General features: G+C 42.2%; 1 protein-coding gene across 1 annotated transcript in view; it reads right to left on the reverse strand.

Annotated features, from left to right (window-relative positions):
* LDLRAD4 (low density lipoprotein receptor class A domain containing 4) overlaps positions 1–10,118 on the reverse strand; it is a 294,721-nt gene extending 284,603 nt beyond the window's left edge. Inside the window, exon 1 of the mRNA XM_074877769.1 lies at positions 10,102–10,118. The gene's annotated coding sequence lies outside the window, so the exon portion shown is untranslated. The remainder of the gene's footprint in view (positions 1–10,101) is intronic.
* Positions 10,119–15,731: the final 5,613 nt, after the last annotated feature.

A 15,731-nucleotide genomic window follows, 5' to 3' on the forward strand; every position in this document is an offset into this window, starting at 1 on the left:
ATGTACAACAGCTAATATAACATAACTCATTTGTCTCTTCATTTTCCGAAGGGACAATAGTGCTATCAGTACCCTCCAACCATACAATAATTTCAATGTATTGAAATCAGAGTTCTCACAAGTTTTCATTCACAGCTTTTAGTGTGGCTTTTATCTTCTTGACCGATTGAAAGTTCAGAAGGTTTTTCTTACAGGGAGAATGCAACAATAACAATGCTCGAATCACCTTATAAAATAGAATGTTTATAAATAAAGAGAAAAGGGTATCCTTCTCCTCTTTAGAGCAATAATATAATCTCTACCTCCATCACATCATGGACCTCAACAGGAATGTCCAGGAAAAGTCTCAAGTTTTTAAGGGTCACTAACAAAATGGCGTAGGTAGAACAGAATTTCCAGCTATGTACACTGCATCTGCAACTACTTCAACTGGACAGTTTCTCTTCTCTGCAATACAACTGTCCTTCTGGGAGACAAGTTCAGCTGGACAAAACCAGAAAAAAGATAACTATCTCCCTTCTTTCTCAGAACCCTGAAGAATATATGCTTCACCATTCATTTTAAGCTGTTAGAATATAAAAGCTTCAGGATATTCTTTCCTTTATGTAAGTCTTCCTATGGAAGACATAAAAAAGAGCAACTTGCAAACCTCAGAGGTCAGGGCTGACATAACAAAGGGTAAATTAAAGCCTTTAGGCAACAGAGGCTTTGGTTCTCCTGAGGTACTCCTTCAGATGAACTCCAGATTGAAAAGAAAGGGGAAGAGAGATATTAATTGGCATCTATGAAATGAAACGCAGCTCAGACTAGAACTAGCTAGTTTCTGGGCTGCAAGATACTTTCCAATATTATTAATTTGTCTCAAAGCAGACAAACGCCAAAAATCTCCTGATTTCCTACCAACTGAAGGCTCCAGTTTTACAACTGTCAAATAGAACAGAATCTTTTCTTAGTTTTACTCTTTAGAGGACTGACAGTTTCAGTATGTAGATACAGGGGACCACTGCAGGTCCCCAAATCGGAGGTGGGTCCACAGAGATTTCTTCAGTCATTGACTTTGCAGCAGACTTCTCATGCAGGCTGTCCAAGGAAGCCACATGTTCCTGCAAACAGTGTTCCTGGTCACAAAGTGGGATTCTTGGCAGTTAGCTCCATGCCAAGGACCCTGAAAACACCAGGCCTCTGGCCAAAACACAGTTCACCAGGAATCAAAGAGAGGTTGTGTCTTATTTTGATTTTAGTAAAAGTCTGTCAAATCTAAAATATTTGCAATGAAACATCTCAAGTTCAATGAACTGCCATTTTCTGTCTAAATTACGTTCACTTGAAAGTTTGCAATTAGCTCCATCTAAGATGCCTCTTAATAGCAGCGTCATGAAAACTGATCAATAACAAGCGACACGGAGGAAAGTTGAGATAAATCAAGTACAGTGTAAAACGCTGAAGTTAAAGCACGGTAAACATCCATGTCAAGAGGCTCTCATTCATACACAGGTGGTTTTAGATCACTGTAATTTAACTTACGCTCTGAATGATGTTCTTGTTCAGATGTAAAATGACCTTTGATTGATTCAAGCTAAATACATAAGGCTGTTCTATATTCAACACAGCATTCACACACAAGTTTAACATACTTCAACATATACATCTTGACTTGACACTTCAAGTGATTTGCTTTGGTGTCTCCATGTAGACATGATTAAAGGCTTTTATCTCCAACCCCTAACAATACCCAGGGGAAAACAGGGAATGGGAAAAGGCAGAATCTGTTACTGGTTGCATATTCAACTGAAGAGAGAACTCATCGTTTCAAAAGACACTTTCAGAGTATCTTACACATCTAACTCCCACTCGACAACCCATAGAGGCCCTCTTTTTCCTCTCTTTTAATTCCTCTTGGTTTGCTATGTTTTTAGGTAATTTCAAACAAAATTAGAAAGAATCATGAACCAAATGCTTCTTAACTCATTATTGGGTATTATCAGCACTAACACACATCAGCACTGTGATACTTCTTTCTTGAACTTTACCTACTTGCCCAGCCACCACCTATGAAAAAAGAGAGACCAATCTACACAGATTATTGAGCTTTCTGCTGTAGAAACTTTACATTAGTCCAATCATTTTCATCAAAAGGCTGTTAAGATCATTAGAACAGAACCGTGATTTTCATCTACGGCTGTGAGTTAGAATCCTCATCTCTGTACCCACTGCAGGTGACTCCCTCTTACAGCTAAAGAGATGTTTATCTCCCTAATCCTTAGTACATTAATCCCTACATTAAAAAGTGATACCACCGTTGTTATCAATCTAATAAGGCACTGTAAGAATAAAGATATTTGTAAAATGCTTTGATGGGAAAGCTTTGCCATAAGGTGCTAAGTAGAGCAGGTCAGATAAAGCACACATTTGACAAACATTGGCAGTATTTCTGTTCATCAACAGATGGTAGCTTTTTAAAAAATTTTTTATTATTAAAAGCTATGTGAAATTAGGCACCAAACAGTACCTGTATTGAACATTATGCAAGCTGCTTTGATTGGATAGATGGATCACACATTAGGCTTCCCAATTAAACAAGGATAGCTTTCTTTTAATTTAAGACATTTTAAGTGAAAATTGGGTACTTGCAAAGAGTTATTCTCAAATGTGCTGCTTCTAAAAACCTGCTAGGAGGGTTATTAAAACAGTAAGAGGAATGTGGAAGGGTCACAAACACAGAAAACATCCGTGTTGGAATTATTCATAGAACCCCCTTCCTCTCCACTTCCGCTACCCATACAAGTTTGGTGAGGAATTATAGTCAACACAAATCTTTTGTAAAACAAAACATCTACACCTGAACTGCACTGGCCAACAGAGGTTATTAGTCACCCCAAGTCTAGCTTTTATATGACCAGGTGCGCTCTTCTAATTTAGGAGTACTGTATCTTATGCGCACATGTTTTTGCAAATGTTCAATCTAATTTTGCCTAACACACTAGGTAAGCAAAACCTACGAAAGCAGTCATCCATTAAGGTGAAATTATAAGAGAAGAACACACACCAACTTGGTATTTCACAGAAGGCGCCAGTTCAACAGCTAGGGAGATTAAGTTGGGTTATTTATAAGTGTTCCTCACATCTCTCCCACACCTTCTGCTATGCTCCTCAGCTCTGACCCATAGGGCAGAAGCCAGGCAACTTACTTTTGTCTTATGAAAATCCCAAGCAAACCATGGCAAAAGTCCAGTTGAAATTCTATATAATACAGACCAAAATACACTCTACAAAATAGCATAATTTGACTCAATAACTAATGGTTAAGCAAAAATTATATAATGGTTAAGTAATACCATTTACGCCCAATAGTTTAAGAAACACTGCTACATCTAGGCAATTACATATAGTTCATCCCTACCAGATATAGGACTAACAAATTCATATTAATTCTTGCTTCATGTGTCATTAACACCTAATGGAATGTTTGAAGGTGTTTACAAGTCCAAAGTAATAATGGATCACTCTTAATTAACACACTGTAAAAATCTCATGAAAGTCTCAGTGGAAGAGGAGGTTGTTAAAAGAGATTGCTTCATATCTCAGTCACAGACTGCCCCCTCTTTTCCCTCTATGAAATGGAGAACAAGTAGGTTACAGGTGTGAAAAACCAAAATAATAGGCTTAGTTACACAACATAAAGAGGTAATTAAAAAAGAATCACACACCTTCCTTTCAAGAATCTTTGAAATCAAGAAGAGTCAAAGTTGTGTTTAAAAAATAGAGTACTGTTTGAAGATGCTTGCAAGTCCTGGATGCTGAAAATTAAAGACAAAGCACAGTAGCCTCATACTGGCATACACCAGATCATACTAGGCAGATGAGTCAGCTCTTATTTTCAAATTCTGAGTAAAAAACAGGGTTTATCCAGAAGAAAACAGGGTTTTCCAGTCTTCTAGAATCTCTTCCACATTGAGAGATTTTACTTTATTAAGCATTAACATTCATTCTAACAGACACTCTAACAGAATTTAGTACTGTCCTCTAAAATCACAACTTAGATACATTCAGTGATCAAAGATTTTGACAGAAACTCAATATATTTATCATCCAAATTTACAACATTCACAAAAGCACATCTTCCCTAAAAGTCAGTATATCTTTTACAGCCAACTTCAGAATGTTGGAACAAAATGAAATACTGAATACAAAAAGAATGGAAATCTCCAAACTCATCTTTCACAGGCAATAGCAAGTTCAATATTGTGACTACATTTTTTCAGAAAGTGATTTATTATCAGTTTTCAACAAAAAGGATACCAGGGTTTTTGGCATGGAAGAAATCAAGAGCACTAGGAGAAGGAAACACAATGAAATTCCTACAGACACTTCATCAACCCACTCCATTCTCATGTGCAGCATTTGAGCAGTGCATCTTTTCTAGGAGATACTGTCCTGCGTTTTAGAACTAATCCTAAACACATGCTAGTTTAAAAACATGGGTACAATGTCCACCACTCTCACCACTTGTTTTCCATATCCTACAGACAGCTACGAGTCAGCGTCAACAGATAAAACTTCGCAAAGACCCCCATACAACTGTCAAAACACACATCCTTTTTCCCACTGCAACCAGCATTAAAGTCCAATTACTTTAGTATTTTCATTTATCATCTCATCTTAGTGAGACCAAACAGAAGCATCTGGATTACAGTTTAGTCCTACCCAAAAGTACACATCAAGTAGGTGCCACTATTCTAGTGAGTAAAATTCCTCTGAAGAGGAATAGTTCTCCAAAAGTGTAAAATACACAACTAAAACTTATACTGAAAAGCAAGTAACAAGCACACACGTTTCCGAATTCAGCCATGTGCAAAAAACTCCTATTAGAATTATTCTGGATTAAAAAACAAAATCAGTCATGCCTTTCAACCAAATGTCTATCTATACATTTGTCTATATAGGAGTAATGATTTTTTGACTGTGTAGGGAAGAAACTAAAGCCTGGCAAAAATGCTGAAAATGTTCGTGCTTTAAATGTCTGAAATAATGTTCAGTTCAGAATATAACTAAGTTTGCCTAATCACTTTCAACCTTTAAGACTAAACATTTGAGTCAACACAAAACAATATATTCTGTTTCTAATGGCACTCTAATGGAAGAATGCCTCAGCCTGGTGCATGACTAATTTAAGTTGCCTAGCCATCAGAAAGTCTGTTATACCTACAATTCTACTTCACATGTAGCAAAACCTAAGCACAGTGGCATCAGGCAGAGCCACACACCACAGGTGTATGCTGAGCGTAAGTGTTCTAGCAGCAGTAGTTTGTTTATCCCTGCCATGTAACTTTAACAGTCCTTCTGTGTGGACACTGGCATTCAGTGACTTCCATTGTCCCCTAAATTGTTGAACAACATTTTCAAATGCTTTTCAGTTTTATCAGATAATAAAACATTAAATCACTATCATTTCCCATCCTCTTTTGGTGCTCTACTCAAAAAACAACCCCCGTAACTCATAAATTACTTTCATAATAAAACTGTATTTCGATGAGAACACTGCTACCTCAATTTGGAGCATCCAGACTCCTGCACCCAATGAGCTTTCGAAATTCAGTGGTAAGGATTTCTGATCAGTTTCTCTGCAAAATGCAGACATTAAAAATAAATTATGGGTGTGGATGTGTCGCCTTCCCAGCCCTCTCCCCACCACATGCACTTCCACCCCCAGCTTCTTTGCTGGTTTTCATGCAGATTTGTGCCAGACATTCAGCACCCTCATTAAGTGGTGTCTGGCAACCTGCCTAAGTTTTAGTGGGTTCTGGGAATGCCAATATATTAACCAGAGGACTTTTTGCATACCCTAGAGAGACTTTATTCTAGAAAAGTCAACCATTTGGCACAAAGAAAACTTACTTCAAAGCTAAAAAAGCTCTCCATTGGCAATAAGAAGAGAAATTGCATTTAGATTCTTCTTAATCTCTGTCTCCTATCTGAAAGAAAAGTTTGATGTAGAGCAAGATCACCCAAACACAGTTTAAAAGGTCAGAGTGCTGTCTGTAGTAGGATTTTAGAGAAAAGAAAGGCAGATATGAACGACACGGACACAGCACATCAAGAAAATGATTAATTTTCATTCCCTTGTCTCTTGTGACCAAAATAATCTTAATCATGAAGATTAAATTTACCCATTATTATGCTGAGTGATAACAAATGGTGATATGGGTACTCGCAAATTTTTGTTGCTTAACCAAACAATAAGAAAAAGTGTTTAGTAAAATGCATCTACATTTAACATATTCCAAATATGCTAAATCAAGGCATACGCTACTGAAATGCATATATTAAATAAATATAGGTGATGAATACAGAGACATTTTGCCAGCATGAAACACAGAACACACTGTAATGTTGCGATCCCTCTTACCCACCTGCAAGCATTCTTTCTACTGCAGTCCCCTTGCAGTTACTATTACTCAGTCTCAGAAACAAGCAAATAAAATTCCTCTCTAAAATAACTTAAATTTCTCTTTCAAATACAAGGTTCAGAAGAACACAATGGAAAAAAAGGCCAACAGCTTTCCTTCACTGGAATATTCCACCGGTGCAGCACACAGAAAAAGTTAAAGTACACTGGACAAATGTGCCATTATTTCATTCTGAGACCGTTTCTGCAGACTTACATACCTACAAAATCCCATTCATTTCAAGAAGCTATGCGGGTAATCTGCTATCATTTGGATATCACTATCCATTATTATTAGAAATCACTTCAAACTGACAGCTACTTCAAACTCATCATCTTGGTTTGCGCAAAAAATCGCTGACTTCCTGACAGCAGCTCCAAAATGTCACAATGTCTTTATAATGACCAATTAGCACCAGAGATTTACCAAGAATTAATTAAAACCAATTCAATTCAAATGTTTAGAGTACATATTAGAAGTCTGGCAAAAATAAGATTATGTTTGGTGGGGAAGAAATTTTTAGCTATCTAGGCTGCTTTTGCTTAGATATCAACCTTCTAGGCAAGACGGCTATTCTTAAAAATAGCTGTCAACTGAGAAAAGAAAATGTATATGTATGAATCATTTCACTACAGGGTTGGATTCCCAGCAACTGATGCACCACTGTTCTGGCATCGGTGCCTTTAACGAGCAGCTGATACTAGCTTGGTGCCATTGAAGAATTTCACGGTTACCACAGAACCAATCTGCAGAAAAATTCATCTCTAAACTCCTAGAAGTATTTGTATTCTGTAACTCGCAATTCACTTGCAAGGAGCTGTTTTAAACTTTTAGAAACCAGACAGAAAAACACTTTTCCGAGACCACTCACAAGTTAAATGCAACAACCATGTCTGCTGATGCAAGAGTTGTTGGGCAGGCATGCACTTTTTAACACTTCATTTCTCTTAGAGATTACACTGAGGTAAATTACTTTTAAGATACCTCTCTATTATTTCAATAATCATTTACTTCCTTCTGGCACATCACATCCTGAAAGTATTCCAAATTATTTTAGACAGTGTCACTGAAATGCAACTAGTTCTTGGCGGAAGGGCAGCAGCCACTAGACAGAGTACTGCAGGGCAGCTGTGAAAAAGAGAACTAAATTTTGGTCAAGAAAATCAGAAAGAAAACTTTTCTCCCCTACCCTCCCCCAAAAGACATGGTACCTTCAGTGCACAGGAAACTAACAACTCACCTTTTCAAGTCTCACATTAAAAGTGAAGAGAAAACAGCATTTTATCTACTTAAAAATAACAAAGGGACAGGTTAGTTCTAAATTCTTAGGTTGAGTTACTTACTGTTCAAAAGTTTTAATCTTACCAAACTTAATACAACTGTACTGCACTCTTGAATCCCAATTTCTTTCTACTTCCACAAGTTTTCTTATAACAAGTCTAAGATGCTGAAGACTGAATTCATCACTCAAATGCTGCCTAGTGCCTGTAATGTTTCAATTAACACAAACCAATGGTCTGAAATATACTGTCCCACACTGTTAACTCATTCTGCATTACACATTTATCATCATTTAGGCCTGCACAGTATCTGAATTTACTGAAGAATACTGATGTGCCTTATGTGTACGCAACAACGATCTTCACATACCTGAGTTGGAATTAAATATGCTGCTATAAACACAGATTATGTAAAAAGATGTATTTTTACTTCCAGACGTAACTGCATACAGTTGACGCATTCCAGTTTAAGTTCTCCTCATGCTGGTTGCTTTATGTATCACAGTAACTTAATACCTGGTGCTAAAACACCAGTACAGATATAGATGTTCAGAGTACCATCGCTGTTTCAGCTAATATGGACAAGGGGATGTTGATTAGACTGCTTCCCACCAGTGCACTGGCCTTCCAGCAAAACTTCCCCTTTTATTTACAGCCATGAAGCCATAACATTTATATTCTCATTAGTGGAACCATACACGTGTGTACCACACGCACGTTATTCAATTCTACTCAACAGTGCATCATATGTTAAACAACTCCAGACTGTTGCAAAGAGTAGATTTCCCAAAATATTATCCTAGAAATGAAATTGGACAGCAGAATAAAAGTTTCTTCTATCCAACATACTCAGAGGTTGAAGAATGAAAACCAAAAGATGCTTTCCAGAAAGGAACATTATCGTATTTACGCAGCATCTAAGTTCTTACCTCATCCATGCCTACCAGTAATTGCCTCTCGGGCTTTCTTACCAGCAAAAAACTCTCCCTTTTTGGCTAGCCTCAGTTGTACGATGCTGCGTGCATTTCTCTCTTCACGTTACGTGGTGCACCTTTCCAGTCCACAAACATTTTAACGCAGGAGTTTTTTGTAAGAACAGACAAACCTCTTAAAGAGTTTTCCTTCCTGACAAGAAGGTGCCTATGGTCTAGATCAATAAACTTTTATAACACCAAGCACTATTTCTAAGTGCCATATAAGGTTATTCACCAGATTTCTGTTCTCTTGCACTGCCATCATCTGCTATTCAGAAAGGTTCTGAACAATAAAGAAGAAAGCCCCACTAAAACCTTTATCATTTTAGGTGCTCCGTTAAGATCTCCTAACAAAACAGAAGTCGCTTTTGCGTTTTGCCCGTTTCCTGTTTATTCTTAGTGAACTTAAACCTACACACAAAGGTGTGTTTGTGACTTCAGCAAGCATGGAATCATAACCTATCCACCTACAGGATGGAAAACCTGGCACGCCAGTCAGGAACCTGGGATGCACATAGTGCATGCAAACAATGCAGGCAGGCATCAGATACAGACAGGGAAAGACACACTTCTGCTAATAAAGTTTTTTTTTAGGAAAAAAAAAAAAGGTCCCTCATTAAATATAGGTCACTCGTGCGTGAGCCCGGCGGCTACATTGCGGCTGCTTTTCCTCGCTGTAAAAGTTGCCCGTTTGGCCGCGGGCGCACGCCGCTGCACAGACACTCCGCGGGGACCGTGTCCCGTGGGGACCGCGTCCCGTGGGGCCGGGCAGCGCACGGCTGCGGGGCCGCTCCCCCAGCACTGCCCGCCGAGGGGTGGGACATCAGTCCCGAGGTGAGCGCCCAGACGGGGCCGGACGGATTTAACTCCGGAGCAGCCGGAGAGGACGTGCCGCCAGCTCCGTGCTCCCCAGCGCCCTGCCCGCCGCCGCCTCCCCCCGCGGAGCCCCGGGGTCTCCCCTCCGCGCCGCCGGGCCGGCTTCTCCCCCGGCCGCGCGGAGGCGGCGGGGCTCCCCGGCGCCCAGGCCGCCCCCCCGGTAACGGCGCTACCTGTCACCGCTGCCCCTCGCGCCGGCCCACGGCCGCCCGACACTCCCTCAGGCAACACCCGCCGTGGCACCGGGGGGGTTTGGGGAGCGGGGGGGCGCGGAGGGACGCGCTCAGCCCGACTCCGGCAGCGGCTCGGGGCGGACCGGGGGACAACACCCCCCCCCCCCGCCATGGGAGGGAGGGCGGACGGGCAGCCGCCGCCGCCGGCTCGTCCCTCGCGCGCTTCCAGACCTTCAACTCGGGCCTCCCCGCACTTTCCCCGGCACTTTCCGCCGCGGCGACACCCGCCCGTTCCCGGCGCGGTCCCGGTCCCCGTGGCCGCCGCGGCGGGCAGCCGGCCGCTCGCACTCACCTCCCCCCGGCCCCCGCCGCTCGCCCCCGCGCCGGGCTGGCCTCCTCCGGAGCGGACGGGGCGCCTCGCCGCCTCCCCCTGCCTGTCTCCGGCAGCCTCTCTCCCTGCGCTGAGGCTGTGCCTGCCTCCAACTCATCCCCAGCCGCCTCCTCCTCCTCCTCCTCCTCCTCCCCCCGCCCTGCCCGCTCCGCTGGCTGCCGCCTGTCTGCAGCGAGTCTGGCTCTGGCGGACGGGCGCGGGGGCCGCCGCCGCCGCCGGCGGGGGGGGGGGAGGCGGGGGGAGCGGGGGGAGGGGCGGCGGCGCTCCCTCCCCGCCCCTCCGCGCGCTGCCCGGCCCCGCAGCCCACACTGACACCTGCCGGGCGGCTGGGCGCGGCGGCACCGGCACCCCGCCGGCCACCGGGGGGGGAGGAAAGCACTGGGGGGGACGGCTCCTCGGGGCAGCCGCTCCTGGGGGAAAGGCCGGCTTGGGCCTGGCGGTGCTGCGCCGGGTCGCAGCAGGGCCCCGGCGGCGGGAGGTGGGGGCAGGGGTGGAGGGGAACGTGAGGGGAGGAGGCGGCAGCCCCCGACCCGCCTCTGGGGCCCGGCCGCGGCCCCCACCGGGGCAACCCCACCGGCCACACGGGCAAGCGGGCAGCAAGCGGCCGGGAGGCAGTCCCTGCCTCCGCACCGCCGTTAAGGACGTAAGGGAGTGTAAAAAAAAAAAAAAAAAAAAAAAGTACACTTTGTCCCATGCAGAATGAGAAATTTTTTGTCATTTCAAAAAATGCTGCAAGACAGGAAAACCCAGTTCTGGTCGTGGCCCAGCGGGCACGAACCCAAAGCAGGCAGCTGCCGGCTTCCAACTTGCAGGTTTTCCCTTGCCCTAAGACTCCCCCTGTCCCTCTGAATATCCTTTGGGTGTAGGGCTGGGGTACGGATCATCACCTTCATCTCAGCTATGCCCAAGCGCCCCTTAGGAACAAGCATAATAACTGATTATTTAAAGGTAGAAAGATTTACACACACCCTTCCCAGAAAAAAAAAAAAAAACTTCTTTTTCTGTTAATTCAGATAACCAGCCTCAGTCCACATTCCCATCGATGATGCACGCTGAAGCCTTTTCCCTTCCCAATTGTACCTGTGATCCTAAGAATGCATAGAAGAAATGCAGGAGTACATGATGGATGGTCAAGGTTGCTAACTTTAAGCATGTGCACTTTTGGCTGGAACATGTGTTTTAAGCGTAGCTGGTTTCCCTTCTTGCCTCACCTCTCCCTAGCTGCAAGTTGGAAGGAAGAGGCAAGTCTGCCAGAAGGAGCCAGGAATCTGCCACCCCAGAATTCAGAGCACCAAGCTATGAAGATCGTGGAGGTGTTGGCCTGCAGTTTGTGTCATGGGTCACCAGACGTGACAGGAAACGGGGAACCAATGGAATACTTCCAAAATAGAGAAACAGTCAGATCAGCACTGAAAGATGATTTTTACAAACATATTTTTGATTAAGCTGCAAAGAGCCAAAGGAACATCAAATGATACAGGGAAGAATCCAGAGGACATAGTGGGGCTATTTATCCTGAAAGTTGCAAAAATCATCAAAAGGTCACAGGGTTAATAATCACCATAATCAACTATTTATAATCCATAAATTGGTATTTATAATTTATTTATAATCTGACAAATTGGGAGAACCTTGATTTCAAGTTTGCTCTACAGTTAGACACCAAGAGTCAAGTGCTCCATTTTCATGAGTGCCCTAGTAACCTGTATACGCTTCATAACAAATGAGTTTGACGTGCCTCCCCCGTGTTCCCCTCAGTGACTTCTCAAGGAAAACAAGAAGTCATTCACTTCCATCAGAGATTCTGGCTGTGTGCAGAGGAATATCCCTAACCCATGGAAAACTTCGTAAAACATAACAAAACCACCTATCGAGTAACAAATTATCTCTATACAATACCTCGAGTGGAAAAATTTGCCTGGCAGCAATTTGAGATATTTTGGGCGTGTAGGAGGAAGACAGCAAAACCCAGTGAAAACGCATAGACTCGTGCACATGCTCAGAAAGCGCTATGTATGTATTGATCCATGTCTGGAAAGTGAAACAGAGAACACTCAATACAGCTGGTACTTTTGTTCCTATCCAAGATACCCCTGGAAGAGACAATCTCCAGCCTAATACACTGGCACCTTCAAGAGGACAGCAATTCCTCGGGTATATAAATTCCTTTACCTTTTAATCACCAAAACTACCACTACAAAGCTCTGTTCAGTGTCTGGCTCCACTTAAATATGTCTGAAGAATGTCAGTATTTCTGAAAGCTTAAAGAGAGACAGCCTAAGAGGAGTGTTAACATTTATCTTCTGATAAAGTTGTAAGTCAAAGGAGATCTTGGAGCTGTGTAGAGGTATCACTCTAAAGAGAATCCCAGAGAGAGTTTGGTTATATGAAGAAACTTATCTTAAAAAAAAAAAAAAAAAAAAAACAACAAACCAAAAAAACAACCACAAAAAACCCAAACCATCTCTTCAGTGAAAGCAACACTCACAGTATCACAATATTGGGTTTTCGTACCCATGAGGTTGAATAGGCATCCTGACCATTTATTTCCTGGATAAATAAGAGAAAGTTCTTGTAATTGATTTAAGGTATAGGCAAATCTGTGAATGATTTTCTTTCTTTACCCTCCTCTCTAAACCTAGTAATGATAGTTAGATAGTTATTATTTGATAGTAAGATAGTTATTATTTAGACTATTGGGGGTTTTTTGTTTGGGGTTGTTGGGGTTTTTTTACTACTTTATCATTCATCTGATAATAAAAATGACTTCAATGCTACTGGTAGACAGCATGGTGCTGCGTTCCTAAGGGTGTAGCTTAACAGGAGCAGCCACTCACCCCTGCCATGTCCAGAACCCCAACACAAGAACCAAGGAAACCTGGGAGACAGGTCCTCTGCTGACTCTATAATAAATACGTGGCCTGACCATGCTATATGGTAGGAGATACACAGCCCGGTGAAGCATGTGGTCTGAGCATCTGTATGCATTCATCACTGGTAGGGCCTCTTTTCTGGGCTGGCTACATATGCTGTCACTGCTACCACCTCTTCCTTCCCGGTCTTGCAGTCCGCAAGACACGCCAGACTGCTAGGGAGGAAGCCAGTGGAGAAAGCAAGTATTTGAACAATTAGACTGAGATGAACAAATTTCAGTCCAGGGACATAGTGGCTGTTGGTTTTAGTTACTGGTGACTCATCTTGTTTCCCACCAGGAAGCCACAGATCAGTGTATTTCAAGTATTACTGATTCCTGTTATCTGTTATGCTGAGAGAACAAGTAGGAAGAAATCAAAAACATTCAAACTGCAGTAAGAACATAGCCAAATAACATATGGGTGCATGTAATACGCCAGTCTTACTAAACTACACGTAAAAGCATGCTACAAATAAAACAACACCTAAAACTAGTTAGAAGAGTATTCGGTAGGTTTTTACCCAACAGGTCATCCAGATTCATTTCCCAGTTGTCCACCACAAGCAGAAAAGCACTGCTCACAATCCTAATCTGCTGCTGTTTCTCAAAAAAAAGACTGCAACCTTACTGCAGTACACAGGGACAGAAAAATCTTCAACATGCTAACTTCCAAAAGACACTACTGAGTCAAGTCCCTGGGGCAGGGGGGCTGGGTTTTGGTGGTTTGGACTTTTTGGTGGTGGTGGTTTGGTTTTTTTATCATGGCAGAATCTAGTGAGGGAAGACATTACAGTAGAGAAAGAGGCGACAATTCTCTCTCACTAAAGCCAGGAAGTTATATTTTTTCTCTTGGATGATTCCCAAGAAGGTCATTCCTTTCAAGCGCTTCCACTCTCCTTCCTGATTAGACTAACAAGAGTACATCAGGGAAGAAAATTTCTATATTAGATGATTTATGGAACTAATGGCAAGCAATCAAATCTCACAATTATAAAAAAAAAAAATCAGTAACATATAAAAACATACCACAAACTTACCATAATGTTTTTGGCCATTTCAAAAGAAAAAGATCTGTCAAATATTTTAATTTAAAAATTCTAAAATTTTCCAAAGTGGTTCAAGATCTTAATGCAAGTTACAATATTTCAGTCATAGAAGGATGGAGGCTTCAGACTGCACTGAGCTTCAGAGTAGGTGCAAGGCTTGACACACACCTCAACGCTCAAGCAGATGTGCACAGACACACTTGTGGTGCCCCTTGACCACACACACTGGGTTCCAGGACCCAGAGTGTATTTCCAACAGCATGTTACACTGGTGTGCAATTGTGTCACTTCAGTAACTGAGCCATCCCAGAAAAGGACCACTTTTTATGCCATGTTACATAGGTGGTAGGTATTAAAGCAATGACAGGGGAAAAAAGTAAGTGGGGTTCATCTGCCAGCTCCAGCCACACACCTGCAGACCCCTCCACTAGATGTCAATCTCGGTTTTAGATAATCCCACAAACCTTAAGAGATGTTTTGGTCTTCTTGTCATGATGGACATAGCTAAAAAGGTTTTCACACTAAATAAAATGCAATGGCAGATTGTAAACTTAGCAAGCACTATGACTATCTGGATTTCATCCTCAGGTTTTAACAATAAGGTAACATTACAGAGCATACATTTCTTTGTTCTTGAAAATAAAAAGACTTGGAAAGGACATCATTAGACGAAGTACTATAGAGACGGCAATCAGCCGAGTCCAGACTGGAACTCTCCCAGCTACCGTACATAGTAAGTAATCTAAGTTTGGAAGAAGCCTGGCAGAAATCTCAGTTGGACACCCATTCTGTATCTCATTGAAATTTCAGAAACTGTACTGTTGGTTACAATGACATTTCTTGAAGACAGCACCAACACACCAGTGAATTTGGAGCTTGTAAAAAAAAAGTGGATGAAAAGCTCTGGCCACTCCTACTGTCTCAGAATTTATACAACTGACGCACCGCTAAGAGAAGGACCCCCAAGACTCTCCAAACTACAATGGCAGTAACACCCTCCTCTTGCCTAAAAGAAGGCCTAATGCAAAAAAACTCCACTAAGAATGAGCATAGATCAGGTTGCCAAGTCTACCTTTAACTTCTGATAAATCAGCCAAGAAAGCTATGATGTGGAAACCCTCTGCAAGGAACCAAGAGAAATGGACTGGAATCAGATTGTATCACACAACCTACCAAATACCACATACATTACCATAATAAAGAGAGAGATTACATTCCCTATTAAGAGGGGCTGGATGGCTGAACAGCAATCAAAATGGAGTTCTGTATCAACATCTTCTTACATAGAGTCAATAATGTATGTAGCAATTAGACAACACTTGATCATCAAATAAACAAATTCTTATCTTAACCTGGTTATTCTTCTTTTATAAAAGAACCTCAAAATCATTTTTTTTGGAGTTAGCAGATGCTTACGGATGTACCAAATGTCTTATGAGGCAGGACAGATTGAAAGAGCGGAATCCTAACCTGAAACAGAATTTTTCTTTTTGTCAGCACTGCTTTAAAATAAAAATGGCAACTACAGTTCTGAATTGATTCCCTGACTTATAAGTATTTGAAATACCAAACTGTCTACTTTGCTGAAATGTCGATAGCACTACCACATTAAAATAGAAAGATATTTAGTA

The sequence above is a fragment of the Strix uralensis genome, chromosome 1 (genome assembly GCF_047716275.1).
Source record: "Strix uralensis isolate ZFMK-TIS-50842 chromosome 1, bStrUra1, whole genome shotgun sequence".
Taxonomy (NCBI): domain Eukaryota; kingdom Metazoa; phylum Chordata; class Aves; order Strigiformes; family Strigidae; genus Strix; species Strix uralensis.